The sequence below is a fragment of the Lonchura striata genome, chromosome 4 (genome assembly GCF_046129695.1).
Source record: "Lonchura striata isolate bLonStr1 chromosome 4, bLonStr1.mat, whole genome shotgun sequence".
Lineage (NCBI taxonomy): Eukaryota > Metazoa > Chordata > Aves > Passeriformes > Estrildidae > Lonchura > Lonchura striata.
Genome location: NC_134606.1, coordinates 11,968,210 through 11,978,600, shown reverse-complemented (window position 1 = coordinate 11,978,600; position 10,391 = coordinate 11,968,210).

The following is a 10,391-nucleotide window of genomic DNA, read 5'->3' as shown; positions in this document are numbered from 1 at the left end:
ACAGAATAGTGATTGATCAAGTGGTGGTTCCTACATGCAAGGAGAAATGCCTGTTGTGTTTCAGCTACTTTGTCTTCTGGACAAAAACTGCAAGGTTTCTGCTTTGCTGTAAACTGAAATGGAATGTAGTGTTGTAAATGCAGGCAAACCTGATGGGAAGAGATGATGATGTCTGACTCAGTTCAGAAGGCTGAATGATTTTTTTATTATAATTATGCTAAAATACATTAATATACTATATAAAGGAAAATACTAAAACTACAAAACCTGCTTGTTCTATCATCTCTAACTAACACAACTCGTGACCCTCTCGCTCGAGTCCAGCCACAGGTGCATTGGATTGGCCATCAGGCTCCAACAATCCTCACCAGAATTCAATCAAGCACTCACTCCAGGCAAACAGTTCTCCAAAACACATTGCACATGAGAAAAACAAGGAGCAGAAATAGAAATTGTTTCCTCTTTCTGTCTCTCTGTGCACCTCTATGAAAAATTCTGAGAGAGAGAGAGAGAGAGAGAAATGTGCTGCCACAATGTACTGTTTGTATTCCTTAGCCCTAGGTTCATTTAAATTGTGTCTCTTTAAAATTCAGAACTGATGAACTTTGCCTGACAGAATCCTGGTCCTGGATGTGTCAGGGTAAACTGAAGCCAGTTTGACAGCAGAAGGTGTGTCTTGTCCCATGGCCAGTAACTGACTCATCATGTTACCTGAAGGAGGAGCAAACACTGTTCTTGTGATGCTGTGAACTTTCTTCTCAGGCTCAGAGGACGTGCACAGTGGTAGCAGGAAATGTTCCAATAGCAGCAAGTTGAAGTTAGCTATGGAGTACTGTGTGGGGAGGTTAAACTGGCAGTGAGGGCAAATTCTAAGCAGATCTGATTGAGCAGCAGAAGGAAACTTGGATAGTGACTAATTTTCCCAAGAGCTGGTATGGATTTTTGTCAAAAATCTTTTTTTTTTTCTGTTTTGGTTCTTATCTCTAGACAATGTGGATGTGTAGAATCTTACTCTGTTCTCATGCCATTGGGCATCTCTACTTATTTTGCTTATTCACCAGCTGCCCACAGCTGAGATGAGAATCAAGTCAGTCACTTCACTGCAGTAGTAATGATGAATTATGCTTTGTGCAACACTGTACAAACCTGTATTTCAGATAAATGAAATATAAAACTGAAAGAGGAAATAGGTTTAAAAGAGAATAGAAGCATTTTCAGCCAATTAATAGTCCCAAATCTAGAATACTGTAAAAATGACATTTTACTGTGGTAGTTGTTCTAAGTTACTTTGGCTATTTAGCAATAATTTTCTCCATATGGAGACACTGTTCAAGAACAAAGGAAAAGAGTGAAAAAGGCCTTTCCAGAATACCTATAGGGAAATAGTTTTGCTGAAGACCTGCACTGGTGGTCAACTTTTCTGTGCAGACAGCCTGTTTTGCATCTCATTGAAATGACTGCAGAAACTGTCACATTCAGTTGTAATATTTCCAGGCTGTAAATATTTTGTGATGTGCCAATCAAACCTGTCCTATTGCAGTAGAAGCCATTTTCTTGCAACATAGGAAGGGGAAGCACATAAAAACAGTTACTGTGATGCAGTAAAGCATGATGGCAGGTGGTTTTCATTTTATTTTGTATATGTATTTGGGAAATGAAATGTGTTCAACTAGGTCATTTTCCTTAATTCTACACCTTCCTTTATTCCCTGCTTGGTTCTGCTGTGGAATATAATGCATGGGTTACACAGATATGATTACACAGAGGTATGACTGAAGTGGTGTTTGCTACTACAAGTGATGGTAACAGTAAGTCATGCTGATAGATTTAAAAAAACTGAGCTGTTCCTTTAGTGAGCAATTGCATGGTCAGTCCTGGCCAAGCAGCAAAGGATCCTGCAGCTGCTACCTCTGGGTGCTGCTTTCCCAGGAGGCAGATTGAACCAGGCCTACAAAAACCTTCTTATACAGGATAATACAAGCAGGAATACCTCATTACCAGCTGATTTATCTCTTTGAGGGAATTTCTGTTTTGATTAGAGGAAGCTTTCTGATTTAAAGGAAGAAAAAGAACATAAAAAGGAATATTTTATCTGGAGTTATTTCAATGCAATTGGCCATCAGGGAATAATTTGCCAGAGTCAAATCTTGTATCGCACCAGCGGCATCCCAGACTGTGGTCTGTAAAAAGCATGGCATTCCTGCTAGAAGAAGATGTCATTCCATATTTTGTATGTTCTTTTTCCTGAGAAGTCTCAGCCTAAGCAAATGGAAGCCTGCAGGCACTCAAATCTCAGTAGAGTGACCTGTTTAGTAATGATCCTTTTTCTGCTGCATAAAAAATTGATAGAAATCAAGCCAAATACTACTTCAAACCATACATCAGACAGGACCTGCAGAACAAAGAGAGTGGAGGTAATGTTCTAACCAGAGAATAAAGTCACACATGTGCAGCATGTTTGTGCTATGGGAAGCCTTGGTGTTAGTTTCACTTCCACACACATTCTCCTCACTGATGCTATCTATTAATAAATTTTCCCAGTTGACAGTTACACCTCAAAAAAGCTGCTGTCTCGTTAATACCTGTATTACAAGCTCTCAAACAAGTCTGACATACAGGTCAGAGAGAAGGAAGAGAGTTTAGATCCTCTTTGTTTAAAAGTTTCAGATAATTTTCAGTATGCCTCAACTGGTGCTCTTTGAAAGTAACTGAGAGAAGTTTTGGGAATAGAGATTTGCAGGAAGTGTTTGGAGGAGACTGACTCTGCACTGAGCAGCTGCTCTTCAATCATCTCCAGCACACAGGTGAGTAAGCATACACCTTTAGAGAATCCAAATTCATCAATGCAGATTCCAAGGTTAAATATGATTGAGTTGCAGAAAGATCCCATTAGTGTTTATTTTCTTTCTGTTGTAGATTCTTTCCTGACCCACATAGTTATTTTGTGTGCTACACTTATCCTGGCAGCAAAGGTCACTTCAGAAATTTTGACACCATATTTTTCCGCCCACTCAGTAGTGCTCTCATGAGAATTTGTGAGGTTGTGTTGTAAAATGGTACCGAGAAGTTACCAGGGCTAAAAATAAACCTTTCAGCCAATCCCTTTTTTTGTGTGCTAGTTCATTTTATCTCTGACAGTAGATGGTTTGGACTAGAACCAAAGTATCTCTTAGAGTAAATACAAGCTGCTATCCGCACTATGGAAAAACTTCACCTAGTTTCTAGATAAATTATTCTGCATGTTGGAGCTGCCAGCTGCACAACTTGACACTAAATTCAGAAATCCAGTTATTTAAATACAAAATAAAATACTTTTTTCCTTTGGATTTACACATGCATGTGTATGTAAATTTTTAGTGCAATCTATGTCTTCAATCAGTATTACCAAAGCATGAATGTGAGCAGAATTATTTACATAATAAAATAATATCCCTAACTATAAATTATTTGCTTTAATAAATCCTTTTATTAATTTGAATTTAAAGGTAATTTTTGTGTCCTTACTAGTTCTAAAAGATGATAAGTCAGCTGGATGCCATCAGAAATGGGGCTAGCCTGCAGCACTTTGTGACATTTATCTTTGCTATCTTCTTCCTTTTAATTTTACCTGGCAATCTAAATATCACTGAAACTTTATCTGTAAGGTAGATACAGAGAAGTAGATGAGCTAGTGCACTGTGCTTTTGTTGCTGATAACTGGAAGGAACAGTGCCTTAGGTTCTACATGTGACTGTTTCATCATTACAAAATGTTGTTCAGTTGTTTCTGGGCACCTGCCCAGTGCTACTAAAACCTGCTATTAGTTCTAGGAAATTAGTGGCTGACAGATTCTTAATCAAGTTTTTAATATAACTGATTTATATTCTCAGCATGTTCTATTTGATTTATTTTTTCTCTTTTTTTTTCCTGTCATTGCAATTTTGACATTATCCAACTGAACATATTTTTGGGACAAGTTTTTCTGGCCTAGTAACTACGTTTGAAACATGGAATAAAATTGATAAGTTAAGAAACAAATGCAATATTTTGTCTTCTAGGGAATGTCTCTGACCAGGCCATATCAGTGTTTCTGGGTTGGAGCAAAAATCAGTGCTGGAGAATATTAAGCAGCATACAGTTACCCACATTTGCAGAAATTTTTTTAATAATTGATAGCAAGTAAGCTTTACCTTGATGATGTGAGCTTAGGTCATTTTCTTTTAACCCATGTTTATAATCTTCCTGGAATGAGCTTTAGTTAATGTACATGGCACTGTTTAATTAATTAATTAATGCAGCTGCATCCATAGAGGTGATGGTTGATGCAGTGCATGCACAGTGAAAGGTCCCCACTGGTGCTGCAGGATGCTGGGGCCACTTTGAGTGTGATCATGGAACTCAGCCTTCCTCTGCTGCTCCTGCCAGAAGAGTTCTGCTGCTGTTAAGGCAAAAGTACAAAAGTATTTCTCACAGGAGGGAAGAATTCAGGCAACATTTCAGCCAGGAGGCAATGAAATGTATGCTAAAGAAAGACAGGAGCAATACTTGACTTTGGTGTAACCCATGTGCAGTCGTTGTCTCTCACTCTGGATAAGATTCATCTGGTTGGCTGGAAGAGGCTGCTGACAGCAGCTGAAAAAACCTCACCTTTGTAAAGTGCTTTTAAATGAAGGATTTTAGGACAATGGCAAATGCTGTCATGAAACTCCATATGGAAAACCAGTTCTTCTTTATGTCATACCAGAAGAGAGACTAATCTAGGCTGAACAGCAACCAGTTAAAACACAGTTTAAATGTTAAAGAAGAAATTATTTGATTTCCAGTAGGATGTCTGAGTTCTGCAACAGCAGTTTTGCAGAGTGTAGAGAAAAATTTGGCTGCATTTAGATTTTGTCATCGTCACCACATGAGGGGAGAGGAAGTTAAGCTGCAAATTTGACACACTTTCATTTGGTGTTTTGTTGATCTTTAATGAAGGTAGCCTGATGCAAATGCTAATAATTCTGCATGATGATCATAATTTCAATGAAACTTCTTTTAACAGTGTATTTTGGCTGCTTAGGTAAGTGTTGGGGGTTTTTTTTTGTTGTAGTTGTTTTGTTTTTAGGTAATTGTGTGTAAATCTTGAGCTGGATTTAAAAAAACAAACTTATGGTATACCCACCTCAAATACACATGTGAGACAAGGAGAATATTTACTGTTTTTTCATAATGCTGAAAGCAAGATTAAATAGCATGAGAAATCAAAAAGCATTTTCACAAAGAAATTGTTTCAGGGAAAGCATTGAGGAATAAATTGAACACTTCAACACCCAAAATGATGTTAGGTTAAGTTTTAGGACTTCTGACATTAATATTTTTTATGAAAAATGCTGAATGTAGAATTATAAAATCTTAAGGATAATTTATTCTAGATCACATAGGTACTGAAGTACAAAGCAAAAAGAATTCATGATTCTTATTCAATACAAATCACAGTGGATAATGCTGAAGGTATTCCATATGAGTTTAAAAATTAGCAAAAAAAAAAATTTCAGTAATATTTTTCAGAAAAACAGTAAAGATGGAAATATAGCACAGTCAATGGCACAACTGTTTTAAACAACAAATCAAATTAACAAAAAACCTGAAATTGGTGATTATTTCTTTAACTTGAACAACTTAGAAGCTGTTATAGCTGTTCTATGAGGTTGTCATTTATACACTGCATCAATTATTTCCCTTATTTTTTTCTACTGCTTATATTATCCCTATACTGTCCATATTATTTTCTACAAGTTTTTAAGTGTTGCATTGTAAAGATGGAGGTGCCTGACTCCTTTACTTGTGATGAATGTGTGGATTTTTCTATTGAAAAAACAGAAAAATTTATTTGCATATTTTGATAAAACTGATCAGATGCCATTTTAGTGTGAGATATGAAAAAAATTGTCTAATTAGTATGTCTTGCTGTGAAATATGCCTGAGTGATAAACAGAATAACATTTAGAAGAAAATCATGCTATTTACTCTTATTATTAGTCCTTCCCTTTAATGTTGTAAAGGATAGAAAAAAGGAATTGCAATTCTTCATATAGCATATGAAAATAATTGTCTCAGCAGTCATGGAGATAGATTTTATAGGATTAGCAATTTTGTAATGAGCATCAATGCCATTAGAATGTAAAAAGAGTTATCTGATACCCACATAGTGGATTCCCTCTAGAAGAAAATACTTTGTATATATATTGCACAATGTCTCATGTATCACTCACTTTGCATGCTGGCAGTGGAAGAAAAATGTTCTGAAAGCAAGAAGAAACAAAAACTTTGATTTCTACTGATACTGTCCAAGTCAGTCTTTTCTTAAAAGCCAGACAAGAGACCCGATGAAAGAACAGGGTAACAGAACATTTAACCTCTTATTAAATGAAGGAGGTGAATTTGATGTTGTAAACTGCTTGTCAGCAAGTACTTCATAGAAGAAGTTGAAACCAAATGAAAAAGCTCACCTCTAAAATGCTGTACACTTGTCATTCATTAGAAATAGTGCTGGACAAGAACTCCTACATGGGGACAAAATTTGCAGTGTCTTTTTCTTCAACCTTGATGAGCTTTTCATTATTGAGTAATGAATCATTCTGAATTACTTCTTTTGTTCCTTCTTTATGGCAGAGAGTGTTTAATATACTTCAGACTCAATCACTTTTTATAAAGCTTTTTCTTGAAAATATAAATATGTTTACCAGCAAGCATGCAGAAAATATTTGTTTATTGCACACAAACAATGTTTGAGGACTTTAACACATCAGATTAAAAGTTTACTTTAGCCAGAAAACAATTGCCAGCATTAAAGGGAAAAGCGAGGAGTAAGCTTGAAAATTAATGTTGTAATGATTTTGCAGTATTAATTGTTATTTTAAATGCTTATTTTAATATTTAAACTCTTCTTTAATGTTAGATTATTTATTTTAAAAACAGATTTCATTATACTTCTTTGTTGTTTTACCTTTTAAATCTATGTGTATTTCTCCATAGCTACAGGTTCCAATAATTTAAGAGTCATCCAAACACCAACAAATATAAATCTGTCAGTTGGAGACAACACTGAAATCACTTGTATTTGGGAAAAAACTATTGAGAGGTGTAGAGCACACTGGTATTTTGTTAATAAAATGAACATCAGTAAAAATATATCATCAAAACTTCTCTATTCATCCAACACCACCCGTGAAAACAAGGATGTGCTAGTCATCAAATCCGCCAATGTAAATGACACTGGATTTTACTACTGTGAGATAATTATTGAAATACCTTGCTTTAAGAAACTACATGGAAATGGGACAACAGTGATTGTTGAAGAGAAAGGTAGGCTATATGGATTTGTGTCTGTAAAATTGTTGTAGCTAACTGTTTTATATGTGCTGTGTCTCCCTGTTTTTTTACCAGTCATATTCTAATTTCTACAGGGGAGCAATTTATGATCCCAATTCTAAGTTAAGCATTGAAAATCATGAATGCAATTAGTATTCGCACACAATTAAAATTTTCAGCAATAGGAATGACATCTGTTTAACCTTAAATTATTAATATAATGTAAGATATCCAGAAGATAATTTACTTCCTACAGCTAACTGAAGACATTTTGCACCAGTTCTGGAAGATGCTGATCTTCAGCTCTTTTTATACCTCTCAAATGCAGACAAAGACTGGGGGACTAGCTATGGTTAGACCTTTAGCATTATCAATCATCACTCACCTGCTGACTGGTCCAGTCACAGGAAGCCTTTCCAATCATGCAGTACACTCCAGTTTTGTACAGTATTTTATACTGTGTGTCAGCTGGTTCAAAGGGAAGCACAAAAATTATCAAAGATTTAAAAAATATCAGTGCCAGATAATCAATGAAGTAGTGTTCAAAATGGTTAGAAGTGAATGTAGATTATTTTAACTCTTTAACAGTATATTAATGTCCTAAAATGAGTTAGGGAATCTGATGTCTTATGTGGTCAAGTACAAGCAGAAAACTTGTAGTGGATGCTGGGGGAGGGAGGATGTCAATCTGCAGGAGCCGTAGGAGGTGCTGACATTACTGTCCATCAGGATGCATCCCTTAGGAACAGAAAAGTGACCTTGCACCTGATTCACTCTTGAAATAATTTTTAATTTTACCTGCCTTTTCTATTTTATCTTTAAACAGTACGTCACTTTATTTAATATTTATAATTGCAGAAGCTCACTCACTGGAAAGGAGAGGTTTGGAAGCATGGGCCGTCCTTCCTTTTTTGGTGGCAGTGGGAAGCGTGTATCTTCGCTACAAGAAGAAACAGCTCTCCCCCCTATCTGGTGAGTTACTGTATTTCCATTAGCACACAGAAGTCATGGGTTTGCTTTGAGATGGCTGGAGAGGTGCACTTAAGAGGTATTTCAGTGTGTAACTTTGCTCACCTGGTCCTGGTCTGCTGAGGCATCTCGAGCTGACAGGAGGGATCAGAGGCACAGCTCATAGTTCAGGTGAGTGTTCTTGCAGCGTCCATCCTTCTAAGGAGAGTCATCACTTAAACTGAAGATCTTGACCTGGCTAGGGTATTCAAGGATATCAGTTCTGATAGTTTCTTGCTAATTTCTGACTGAAAAACTGAGGAGCCAGAACTTAGCTCTGCCACATAGTCTCTTACTCCTGGTAGAGACAACTGGAACCGACATGTGAAAGACTCAGCCTTGAACACAGAGTTCTGTTTTTTCAAGCTGTGATTTCTTTTTAGTTAACTATTAATTTGGGTTGGTAGGGGGTTTTGGTGGAAAGTTTTGTTTGTTCATTTGGGTTTTTTGTGTTGTTTGGTTTAGGTTTTTTTTTTTCAAAATCTAGAACTTTAAGGGTGGAAGAAATCATAGGAAAATAATGGTGAATGACAAGGTGCAGGACAAATATAAATGTAGGGAAGCTGTGAGCAGAGGGCTCAGATCAGCGAGATAATCTAAGGCAGCCTCTTAAGTAACCTTTGGGGTTGTTTTCAGCTTATTTTTTTTACAGCCTGATTACCACTCTAGTGCCTGTCATCAAGCCTAGTAGTACAAGAGCTCTGCACTGTCCATTTTGGAGCTTACAGAGCTCTGGTAGAGTGTAGCATGGACAGCAAGCAAGCACTGACTGGAGCTTGGGTTTTATCAGGTGCTGCACAGATTCCTGTGCTGACAGAAAGGCAAGAGCAGGAGCAGAGACTTGAGGTGGAAGAGCTTCATAGGAGACATGAATCCTCCGGGGAAGCAGCTGAGGAAAACTCATCATCTAATTCTGCTGAATGGGTAAGAGGTTTATAAAAAGACTCTTGCTATGAGAGGGTTTTCAAAATGAGGCACTGGGGAGTGGATGGAACAGAAAGCACACAACAACCTGCTGTTCCTAGGACAGCATCTTCCTACACATGATAAAGATTTAAAGAAAAAAAAAAAACAAAAAACACACTCAGAAGTAAGAAGAGGGATATTTATGTAGTAGGAAAGTATTGAAATCTGTTATTATAGTTACTAACACTCTAAGATTATCTGGAGAATAGGGCAGCAAAAAGTGCAGAATATCAATATAGAGACTGAAAGAAAGAAACGTAGGAGAAGTAAAAGGTAGCAAGAAAGTCCTTTTATGTGTAATTGTGTACCAAGCTCAAGGGGCTTGAACCAGCTTCAGCTCATAGGGTCATTAGAGCAGGCAGCACTTGCTGAGAGCAGGTAGCAGATTTCTGGCAAGCTGCTTTTCCCATGAAATTATTCATCTTTTAATTACATTGAAACATAAATTAGGCAAGGGAAAAAAAAAAAAAAAAAGCCCTAATTTAACCCTTGCATAGACAAGCACAGTTTTCATTGCAATCAGCTAGACAGGCTTGGGAAAGTCACAGAAGAGATGAAAAATGTTCTAGCCTGTGGTCACAACTGCAGTTACCAGGCTTACAGATTCCTAGGTTCTCCTGTAAGAGAACCTGGCTGCAGCCATGATTTGGTCACAATGGTACTGTGATCATGGCAAGAGAAAATATCAGCATGCAGGTAGTAAAACACTAATATCTATCTTTTATTGAGCAGTAGTCATTGCTCTAAGAAAAAGAAAATACTTGGGAAAATTCATTCTCTGTAAGTAGGGTGCCCCTGAAGCTGAGAGACTTGCTTTAACTGTCATACTAGAAAATTACAAGAATACAAGTCACAATGTGGTCTGGTCATAGTAATAAATTATTCTAATTACTAGCTATGAAGGGATTACTCTTCTGCTTGTTAATATTTAATGCAGATGTAGGAAAACGAGGTTGAGAATGAGAAAACAATCATCCTAGGGGGTGCTGAGTGAAAAGTTCATTAGTAGCCAGTTGCTGCTCAGGATTTGTGTGGATAAGACTACTCTAGAGGATGTGTGAATGCAATTATGATCTTTTGCAGCT